At 35.9% G+C, this 12,433-nt stretch overlaps 1 long non-coding RNA gene across 2 annotated transcripts in view; it reads left to right on the top strand.

The window, feature by feature from the left end:
* Positions 1 to 6,629: 6,629 nt before the first annotated feature.
* The window catches only part of LOC133630514 (uncharacterized), a 173,404-nt gene continuing 167,600 nt past the window's right edge, over positions 6,630 to 12,433 (top strand). The window contains exons 1-2 of one of the 2 annotated variants that reach the window (XR_009821268.1): positions 6,630 to 6,681; positions 6,762 to 6,877. This is a non-coding gene — a long non-coding RNA (uncharacterized LOC133630514). The remainder of the gene's footprint in view (positions 6,682 to 6,761; positions 6,878 to 12,433) is intronic. The other variant, XR_009821269.1, reaches the window with a different exon arrangement.

Genomic DNA, 12,433 nt, shown 5'->3' with positions numbered 1-12,433 from the left:
CTGTAAATAGAAAAACGGTACCACTGTTTTTTTACGACAAAATTCTGGCGACTGAGCGGCCGTTTTTTTTTAACGTGAAATCTCTGGTTATTGTTTTTACGTTGTAATATTATAAAAAGAAAAAAACAGTACCGCTGTTTTATTACAGTAAAATTATTGTGACAGCGCGGCCATTTTTTGTCGTAGAATCTATGGTTGTTGTTTGTACGGTTTATTATTGTAAATACAAAAACAGTAACATCGTTTTTTTACGGTAAAATTCTGGCGACTGATGGAATTATTATTTTTTTTAATCGTCAAATCTATGGTGGTTGTTTGTACGTTGTATTATCATTAAAAAAAAATGTTACTACTGTTTTTTTACAATAAAATTTGGGCAACAGAGCGGCCATTTTTTAACTGAAAAATCCATGGTTGTTGTTTTTACGATGTATTACTTTAAATAGAAAAACATTACCACTGTTTTTTTACGACAAAATTCTTGTGACAGAGTGGCTGTTATTTTATCGTGAAATCTATGGTTGTTGTTTTTACAATGTATTACTGTAAATAGGAAAATAGTACCACTGTTTTTTTACAGTATAATTTGGGCAACAGAGCGGCCATTTTTTTACGAAAAAATCCATGGTTGTTGTTTTTACGATGTATTACTGTAAATAGAAAAACAGTACCACTGTTTTTTTACGACAAAATTCTTGTGACAGAGTGGCCGTTTTTTTAATCGTAAAATCTATGGTTGTTGTTTTTACGATGTATTACTGCAAATAGAAAAATAGTACCACTGTTTTTTTCCGGTATGATATGCGCAACAGAGTGGCCTTTTTTTTTTTTTACTGAAAAATCCACGGTTGTTGTTTTTACGATGTATTACTTTAAATAGAAAAACAGTACCACTGTTTTTTTACGATAAAATTCTGGCGACTGATTGGCTGTTTTTTTATCGTAAAATCTATGGTTGTTGTTTTTACGATGTATTACTGTAAATAGAAAAACAGTATCACTGTTTTTTTACGACAAAATTCTTGTTACAGAGTGGCCGTTTTTTTCTCGTAAAATCCATGGTTGTTGTTTTTACGATGTATTACTGTAAATAGAAAAACAGTACCACTGTTTTTTTACGACAAAATTCTTGTGACAGAGTGGCCGTTTTTTTCTGGTAAAATCCATGGTTGTTGTTTTTACGATGTATTACTGTAAATAGAAAAACAGTACCACTGTTTTTTTACGACAAAATTCTTGTGACAGAGTGGCCGTGTTTTTAATCGTAAAATCTATGGTGGTTGTTTTTACGATGTATTACTGCAAATAGAAAAATAGTACCACTGTTTTTTTACAGTATAATATGGGCAACAGAGCGGCCATTTTTTTTTAAACTGAAAAATCCATGGTTGTTGTTTTTACGATGTATTACTTTAAATAGAAAAACAGTACCACTGTTTTTTTACGATAAAATTCTGGCGACTGATTGGCTGTTTTTTATCGTAAAATCTATGGTTGTTGTTTTTACAATGTATTACTGTAAATAGAAAAATAGTACCACTCTTTTTTTACGGTATAATTTGGGCAACAGAGCGGCCATTTTTTAACGGAAAAATCCATGGTTGTTGTTTTTACGATGTATTACTGTAAATAGAAAAACAGTACCACTGTTTTTTTTACGACCAAATTCTTGTGACGGAGTGGCCATTTTTTTTTATCATAAAAACAACAACCATGGATTTTTTTATTACTACAGTAATACATCGTAAAAACAACAACCATGGATTTTACGATTTAAAAAAATGGCCACTCCGTTACAAGAATTTGGTCGTAAAAAAAACAGTGGTACTGTTTTTCTATTTACAGTAATACATCGTAAAAACAACAACCATGGATTTTCCCTTTAAAAAATGGCCGCTCTGTTGCCCAAATTATACCGTAAAAAAACTGGTACTATTTTTCTATTTACAGTGTAAATAGAAAAATAGTACCACCGTTTTATTATGGTATAATTCTAGATACACAGAGCGGCCATTTTTTTCCCTGTAAAATCTATGGTTGTTGTTTTTACGATGTATTACTGTAAATAGAAAAATGGTACCATTGGGTTTTTTTTACAGTAAATTTTTTTTACTGAAAGATCCACAGTTGTTGTTTTTACTTTGTATTACTGTACATAGAAAAACAGTACCGCTTTTTTTTTTAACTTTAAAATTCTTGTGACAGAGCGGGCAGTTTTTTTTTTATCGGAAACTCAATGGGTGTTGTTGATTTTGTGGTATATTACTGTAAATAAAAAAACACATACTGGTCTTTTATTAACAGCGAAATTATAGCATCTGAGTTGCAAGTATTTTTTTTTTACAGTAATATATATATACAGTATATATATGTATGTATGTATGTATATATGTATGTATGTATGTATGTATGTATGTATGTATGTATGTATGTATGTATGAGTGCAGTACATTAAAAGAAGAAGGGTTCCTTTGACAGGAATCAGAATGACTTCCATAATCAGGTCTTTGTCTCTGCGGCTGACGACCGCGAGGCGTTCAGGAGCCACGAGGCGTTCAGGAGCTGGGGGGCGTTTGAGTGTGTAATGGAGGCTAAAGTGGGTGTAGGCGAAGCTTTAATAACATGTCTTGGATTGGTTTCTATGTAAGCTCCTGGATAAAGTGAGTACGACACCTCCATTAATCCTCATGTTGCTGACAGCTGCTGCAAATTAGCAGCAAAACTGAAAGCACTTTCACAGCTAATTAAGGAATTATTGAACAATTTCCAAGTAGAAGTAACAGTACAACTGCTCTATAATTCCATTATCACGCTGACCTTTAAGCCACTTTTAATTACACGTTAGAAGTTCACGGGAACGTGGAAATAAAATGTCTAAATACAATTACGTTTAAAATGGATTTGAAATCATGTTGCATATTTAATGATTCATTTAACTGTAATATTTGTTCCTAAAATGAGACTTTGTCATGTCATGTAATTGTTACATTTGAGTTATTCCTTGTCCCAACTACAAGTTGCATTCTCAATACAGTTCACATGAGTCAAAGTCACGGCCTCTGGGTCAGAACTGGCCTGACACATCTTTTAAAGTGGCCTGACACGTCTTTAATTGTGGCCTGACATATCATATAATTTCGCCTGACACATCTTTTAATTGCCTGACACATCTTTAATAGTGGCCTGACATATCATTAATGTGGCCTGACACATCTTTTTAAAGTGGCCTGACCCATCTTTAATTGTGGCCTGACTTATCATTAACGTGGCCTGACACATCTTTAATTGTGGCCTGACATATCATTAATGTGGTCTGACACATCTTTTAAATTGGCCTGACATATCTTTTAATGTGGTCTGACATATCTTTTAATTTGGCCTGACACATCTTTAATAGTGGCCTGACATATCATTAATGTGGCCTGACACATCTTTTTAAAGTGACCTGACACATCTTTAATTGTGGCCTGACATATCATTAATGTGGCCTGACACATCTTTTTAAAGTGGCCTGACACATCTTTAAATTTGGCCTGACATATCTTTTAAAGTGGCCTGACACATATTTTAATGTGGTCTGACACATCATTTAATCGTGGCCTGACACATCATTTAATGTGGTCTGACACATCATTTAAAGTGGCCTGACACATCATTTAAAGTGGCCTGACACATCTTTAAATGTGGTCTGACATATCTTTTAATGTGGTCTGACACATCTTTTAAAGTGGTCTGACACATCTTTAATTGTGGTCTGACACGTCTTTTATTGTGGCCTGACACATCATTTAATGTGGTCTGACACATCATTTAAAGTGGCCTGACACATCATTTAACGTGGTCTGACACATCTTTAATTGTGGCCTGACATATCTTTTAATGTGGTCTGACACATCATTTAAAGTGGCCTGACACATCATTTAATGTGGTCTGACACATCATTTAATGTGGCCTGACACATCATTTAAAATGGCCTGACACATCATTTAATGTAGTCTGACACATCTTTAAATGTGGTCTGACACATTTTTAATTGTGGCCTGACATATCTTTTAATGTGGTCTGACACATCTTTTAATGTGGTCTGACACATCATTTAAAGTGGACTGACACATACTATATCGTGGCCTGACACATCTTTTATTGTGGCCCGCCACTTCATTCAAAAGTGGTCTTCTTCATCATGGAAGGACACTGCCGGGCCGAAAAATAACACACCTTTTTAGAGTCTGTGCGTGTTTGTTAGTTATTTTTAACTATTTGCTTTATGGAAGAAAAAAAGATCAGTTAGCTGCACCGTTTTATGAGCCGCGGGGGTCAAAGTGGAGAAAACAAGTATAGGTATTACGTGCGACTCCTTCCCCATACAAGGTATTAAATGCGACTCCTTCCCCGTACAAGGTATTACGTGCGACTCCTTCCCCGTACAAGGTATTACATGCGACTCCTTCCCTGTACAAGATATTACGTGCGACTCCTTCCCCGTACAAGGTATTACGTGCGACTCCTTCCCCGTACAAGGTATTACGTGCGACTCCTTCCCCGGCCCCGCCACATTATCTCCAGCATGTGAAAAGCTAAAGTGAATGTCAGGAAGTCGCTGCTGAGCCGGGACACCAAGCAGGAGAACGTGAGCAGCATAAATGCATGTCCAGTCTACTTAACTGCAGAGAGTCCCAGCAACGTGACCTTTAGTATGCTAATGTGACACCGAGTCCTACAAGAACAAACTGTATGAAATGTGATTGTGATCACGCTTATCATGTTGGTGATGTTTGATTCATTGTGTACCATGTTGGTGATGTTTGATTTGAATACTTGCGAATTTTTGTTTTGTTTTTACCATCCATCCATTTTCTACTGCTTGTCCCTCTCGGGGTCATTTTTTTTTTTAAGAAAAACAAAGTGATTTAATACTTGCGAAGTTTTGTTTTACGTGCAAATGTTTTTTTAATTAAGAATGTATTTTTTTTACTTGCAAATCCATCCGTCCATTTTCTACTGCTTGTCCCTCTCGGGGTCGTTTTTTTTTAAACCAAAAAAAAGGTGCTTTTATACCTGCGAATAACTTTTTTTTCACATGCAGTAAATTGTTTAGTGCACTTGGTTCCTACACAGTCTTCCCCTGTGCTTCCTGTGCACTCCCCAGCTGCACCGTAGCTTGTTGTTGTGTGCTTAAATAGCCTGACACCTGCTTAGCGAGGGGGCACAGCTAGCATTGCCTTGTGTTTAGCGTGTTAGTGACCAGGCTGTGATGTTCTCAGCGGGTATTTGATGACTTGATGGAAGGAGGCGGGGTCAGAGCAGGTCCTCTCCGGCTGAAGTCCAAGATGGAGCGAGTGCCTTATTATAGACCTGATGGCTCTCTTGGCAGGCTGGTCAGGCATTGATCTGCAGGGCGTGTCTGAGGAGCAGGATTTAATAATCCAGTCCGTCCTCGGACTTTGACGGACAACTCGAAGCCAGGCTGAAATATTTGGCTCATTTCAAAATGTTGTGTTTCCATTTTCCTGATTGTTGTCTGCATTTCATTGATTACCTCAGCTGCATTGACAAGGTTTGTCGGTGATCCCTGAACTCTGACTGACAGGCTCCTCAAGACTCTCTGATTACATTAGCAACAAACTCAAACATGCCGATTCAGAGTGAAGTAGCAAGTAAACACGCTGCAGGACTGCTTGTATCGCACATGATATCGCACACAAGTAAACACTCTGTAGGATTGTTTGTATCACACATGATATCGCACACAAGTAAACACTCTGTAGGATTGTTTGTATCGCACACAAGTAAACACGCTGCGGGACTGCTTGTACCACACATGATATCGCACACAAGTAAACACTCTGTAGGATTGTTTGTATCGCACACAAGTAAACACTCTGTAGGATTGTTTGTATCGCACACAAGTAAACACGCTGCGGGACTGCTTGTACCACACATGATATCGCACACAAGTAAACACTCTGTAGGATTGTTTGTATCGCACACAAGTAAACACGCTGCGGGACTGCTTGTATCACACAAGATATCACACACAAGTAAACACGCTGCAGGACTGCTTGTATCACACATGATATCGCACACACGTTTTTATACTTGCAAGTAGCTATTATTTTTACTTACAGAAATGTGTTTTTGTTACTTGCAAATGTTTTTTTTAAATTTTTTTTTAATCATGAAAATTGTTTTTATACTTGAGAATTGTTTTTTTTGTTTGATTCCATAAAAATACAAACATTTCCGTCCATAGTTTCATGGAATTACTGTTTACGTTCAAAACATATTAAAATAGTAATTTTGCTTCATTAAAGGATGTTCACTTCTAAAAGAGCTTTTTGTAATAAAAAAATAAAATGTTTTGTAGATGCTAAAAAATAAAATAATCCCTCATCTGAATGCTAATCCTTTCTTCCACTGGTATATAAATTGAATGACGACACAGTACATGTATTGAAGAATAATGTTTGATTTTCAATTGAAAAATCAAAGTTTTGTATTCATAAATGTAAGTTTCTCAATACCTGACCTGTTTTTTGTGCCTTTAAAAAAGAATTAGAACTCTACATTAAAACACTCTCTACCTCTAACAAGCAAAAAGCTTAAAATTGAAAGCAGACTTGGATCCTCCAAGCCACCAGAGGGCGCTACACTTCCGGACAGCCAGAGAACCAGGAAGTAGTAAATGTTCACATACTCAAAGAACAGCTGTGATCAATTAAATGTTCGACTTACAGTAACATTTCTTTTTTTTTCCCCAGCGAGTTTTGTGTGTGAATCCCCAGCAAAGACCAGGAGACGAAGAAAAAGAAGTAAAATGACGTTTGAAGGCTCCATGTTAGCATGTTAGCATGTTAGCATGTAGCTCCACCAGCATGTAAGTCATTTCTTCATTAATTGACTAGTGGTAATTGACTAGTGGTAAATAAATCCACTTAGGAGTTTATTGTCCTGTCATTCCACCTTTAGTTTGTCTGCAACATGACAACGTTGCACAAAGATGACAATATTAGGGCTGCTAACTCCCTGCACAACATAAATTGGGGACACCTTGCAGGACTGATTGACCTGATTTGTTTTTGTTTGCCTTCATTTGTGTGAAAGTGGTTTTTATTTTACTTATTTTGAAAATGTTTTATGTGAGTCCAGTTTCATCATTTCAATATTGCCGGATTAATTGACCCGACGACGCACAATCTAAGCCAGCCCTTTTTGTACTGCTGTTGAATGTTTTGGACTGAAACAAATACACAAATTGTTCAATAATCAACAGTGAAATATTTTATTACGGCAAATATAAAGCTTAACTTGCAACAATATCAATTCAGTGTGCAGATTTATGACAGAGCAGGTCTCCTGCCTCTGTTACCATGGTAACTACATAAGATAATTGTTTCATTTACATAGGTGGCAATCAGTATGAAGTTTTTTTTTTTTTTTTACAAAGCATGCGTGCCTATTTTGGGGGAATTTATCAATAAATAGAAGCTTAGTGTCTGGAATGACCTTTTCTAATAAATATTGTAAATGTTACAGCAAATATTCTTGGTCTCTTTGGGAAATTATCATCAGCTACCTGATGGAGACCCCCTGTAGTGTTGTTATCATAAAGTGTAGTTCCATTATCATAAAGTGTAGTGTCATTATCATAAAGTGTAGTGTCATAAAGTGTGGTGTCATTATCATCAAAGTGTAGTGTCATTATCATAAAGTGTAGTGTCATTATCATAAAGTGTAGTCATTATAAAGTGTGGTGTCATCATCAAAGTGTAGTGTCATTATCATAAAGTGTGGTGTCATCATCAAAGTGTGGTGTCATCATCAAAGTGTAGTGTCATTATCATAAAGTGTGGTGTCATCATAAAGTGTAGTGTCATTATAAAGTGTGGTGTTATCATAAAGTGTAGTGTCATAAAGTGTGGTGTCATCATCAAAGTGCAGTGTCATTATTATAAAGTGTAGTCATTTTCATGAAGTGTAGTGTCACTATCATAAAGTGTAGTGTCACTATCAAAAAGTGTACTCATTATCATAAAAGGTGGTGTCACTATCATGAAAGGTACTGCCATCATTATGTAACTACCATGACGTGTAGTGTCACTATCAGAAAGTGTAGTGTCTTTATAAAGTGTAGTGTCACTATCATAACATGTAGCGTCACTATCATAAAGTGTAGTGTCATTATCATAAAGTGTAGTGTCATTATCATAGTGTAGTGTCATTATCATAAAGTGTGGTGTCACTATCATAAAGTGTGGTGTCATTATAAAGTGTAGTCATTTTCATAAAGTGTAGTGTCACTATCATAAAGTGTAGTTTGTCACTATCATAGTGTAGTGTGTCACTATCATAGTGTAGTGTGTCACTATTATAAAGTGTAGCGTCACTATCCTAAAGTGTAGCGTCACTATCATAAAGTGTAGTGTCATTATCATAAAGTGTAGTGTCACTATCAAAGTGTGATGTCATTATTATAAAGTGTAGTGTCATTATAAAGTGTGGTGTCATAAAGTGTAGTGTCACTATCATAAAATGTGGTGTCACTATCATAAAGTGCAGTGTAGGGCAAGACTTAGTCGTGTCACTATCATAAAGTGTGGTGTCACTATCATAAAGTGTGGTGTCATCATCAAAGTGTAGTGTCATTATCATAAAGTGTAGTGTCATTATAAAGTGTGGTGTCATCATCAAAGTGTAGTGTCATTATCATAAAGTGTAGTGTCATTATAAAGTGTGGTGTCATCATCAAAGTGTAGTGTCATTATCATAAAGTGTGGTGTCATCATAAAGTGTGGTGTCATCATAAAGTGTAGTGTCATCATAAAGTGTGGTGTTATCATAAAGTGTAGTGTCATTATAAAGTGTGGTGTCATCATCAAAGTGTAGTGTCATTATTATAAAGTGTAGTCATTTTCATGAAGTGTAGTGTCACTATCATAAAGTGTAGTGTCACTATCATAAAGTGTAGTCATTATCATAAAAGGTGGTGTCACTATCATGAAAGGTACTGCCATCATTATGTAACTACCATGACGTGTAGTGTCCCTATCAGAAAGTGTAGTGTCTTTATAAAGTGTAGTGTCACTATCATAACATGTAGCGTCACTATCATAAAGTGTAGTGTCATTATCATTAAGTATGGTGTCATTATCATAAAGTGTGGTGTCATCATCATAAAGTGTGGTGTCATTATAAAGTGTAGTCATTTTCATAAAGTGTAGTGTCACTATCATAAAGTGTAGTTTGTCACTATCATAGTGTAGTGTGTCACTATTATAAAGTGTAGCGTCACAATCCTAAAGTGTAGCGTCACTATCCTAAAGTGTAGCGTCACTATCATAAAGTGTAGTGTCATTATCATAAAGTGTAGTGTCACTATCAAAGTGTGATGTCATTATCATAAAGTGTAGTGTCATTATAAAGTGTGGTGTCATAAAGTGTAGTGTCACTATCATAAAGTGTAGTGTCTTTATAAAGTGTACTGTCACTATCATAACATGTTGCATCACGATCATAAAGTGTAGTGTCATTATCATAAAGTGTAGTGTCATTATCATAGTGTAGTGTCATTATCATAAAGTGTGGTGTCATCATCATAAAGTGTGGTGTCATTATAAAGTGTAGTCATTTTCATAAAGTGTAGTGTCACTATCATAAAGTGTAGTTTGTCACTATCATAGTGTAGTGTGTCACTATCATAGTGTAGTGTGTCACTATTATAAAGTGTAGCGTCACTATCCTAAAGTGTAGCGTCACTATCCTAAAGTGTAGCGTCACTATCATAAAGTGTAGCGTCACTATCATAAAGTGTAGTGTCATTATCATAAAGTGTAGTGTCACTATCAAAGTGCTTGGATTTTTGGTACTAATGTGACGCCATACACAGCGCTCTTATTGTGAAGAATGGAAGTGTGCTGCTGCTCTGAGTTTGACGAGCAAGGAAACGACTTGAAGGAGGCTCTCAAGTTGCATCTGCTGTCCTTATTGTACATTGATCTTACATCCATGATGTTGTTGACAACAACACAAGTATGATGTCGTTCACAACAACACAAGTAGATGAGACGTGTTGTGTGTGTATGATTGTTTGTACATTGATCTTTCATCTATGATGTCGTTAACAACAACACAAGTAAATGAGATGTGTGGTAGTATGGGTTGTTTGTACATTGATGTTACATCCATGATGTCGTTAACAACAACACAAGTAGATGAGATGTGTTGTGTGTGTATGATTGTTTGTACATTGATCTTACATCTATGATGTCGTTAACAACAACACAAGTAAATGAGATGTGTGGTAGTATGGGTTGTTTGTACATTGATCTTACATCCATGATGTCGTTAACAACGACACAACAGATGACATGTGTTGTGTGTATATGATTGTTTGTACATTGATGTTACATCCATGATGTCGTTAACAACGACACAACAGATGACATGTGTTGTGTGTGTATGATTGTTTGTACATTGATGTTACATCCATGATGTCCTTCACAACAACACAACAGATGACATGTGTTGTGTGTGTATGATTGTTTGTACATTGATGTTACATCAATGATGTCGTTAACAACAACACAAGTAGATTAGATGTGGGTGTATGATTGTTTGTACATTGATGTTACATCCATGATGTCGTTCACAACAACACAACAGATGACATGTGTTGTGGGTGTATGATTGTTTGTACATTGATGTTACATCCATGATATCTTTCACAACAACACAACAGATGAGATGTGTTGTGGGTGTATCCGTGTTTGTACATTGATCTTATATATATGATGTCGTTCACAACAACACAACAGATGACATGTGTTGTGTGTGTATGATTGTTTGTACATTGATGTTACATCCATGATGTCGTTCACAACAACACAACAGATGTTGTGTGTGTATGATTGTTTGTACATTGATGTTACATCCATGATGTCGTTAACAACAACACAACAGATGAGATGTGTTGTGTGTGTATGATTGTTTGTACATTGATGTTACATCCATGATGTCGTTCACAACAACACAACAGATGACATGTGTTGTGTGTGTATGATTGTTTGTACATTGATGTTACATCCATGATGTAGTTCACAACAACACAAGTAGATTAGATGTGTTGTGTGTGTATGATTGTTTGTACATTGATGTTACATCCATGATGTTGTATCTGTTGTGTGTATGATTGTTTGTACATTGATGTTACATCCATGATGTCGTTAACAACAACACAACAGATGAGATGTGTTGTGTGTGTATGATTGTTTGTACATTGATGTTACATCCATGATGTCGTTCACAACACAAGTAGATACAATGTGTTGTGTGTGTGTATGATTGTTTGTACATTGATGTTACATCCATGATGTCGTTAACAACAACACAACAGATGACATGTGTTGTGTGTGTATGATTGTTTGTACATTGATGTTACATCCATGATGTCGTTCACAACAACACAACAGATGACATGTTGTGTGTGTATGATTGTTTGTACATTGATGTTACATCCATGATGTCGTTCACAACAACACAACAGATGACATGTGTTGTGTGTGTATGATTGTTTGTACATTGATGTTACATCCATGATGTAGTTCACAACAACACAAGTAGATTAGATGTGTTGTGTGTGTATGATTGTTTGTACATTGATGTTACATCCATGATGTTGTATCTGTTGTGTGTATGATTGTTTGTACATTGATGTTACATCCATGATGTCGTTAACAACAACACAACGGATGAGATGTGTTGTGTGTGTATGATTGTTTGTACATTGATGTTACATCCATGATGTCGTTCACAACACAAGTAGATACAATGTGTTGTGTGTGTGTATGATTGTTTGTACATTGATGTTACATCCATGATGTCGTTAACAACAACACAACAGATGAGATGTGTTGTGTGTGTATGATTGTTTGTACATTGATGTTACATCCATGATGTCGTTCACAACAACACAAGTAGATGAGATGTGTTGTGTGTGTATGATTGTTTGTACATTGATGTTACATCCATGATGTCGTTAACAACAACACAAGTAGATGAGATGTGTTGTGTGTGTATGATTGTTTGTACATTGATGTTACATCCATGATGTCGTTAACAACAACACAAGTAGATGAGATGTGTTGTGTGTGTATGATTGTTTGTACATTGATGTTACATCCATGATGTCGTTCACAACAACACAACAGATGACATGTGTTGTGTGTGTATGATTGTTTGTGCATTGATGTTACATCCATGATGTCGTTCACAACAACACAACAGATGACATGTGTTGTGTGTGTATGATTGTTTGTACATTGATCCTACATCCATGATGTTGTTAACAACAACACAAGTGGATTGCATGTTCTTTTTAGGTTTAGCTTCCTGATTTCAAGTGGCTGTTTGGACATGTAGTTCAGGGGATGAATGA

The sequence above is a fragment of the Entelurus aequoreus genome, linkage group LG15 (genome assembly GCF_033978785.1).
Source record: "Entelurus aequoreus isolate RoL-2023_Sb linkage group LG15, RoL_Eaeq_v1.1, whole genome shotgun sequence".
Lineage (NCBI taxonomy): Eukaryota > Metazoa > Chordata > Actinopteri > Syngnathiformes > Syngnathidae > Entelurus > Entelurus aequoreus.
This window is presented reverse-complemented; position numbering and strand designations above follow the sequence as displayed.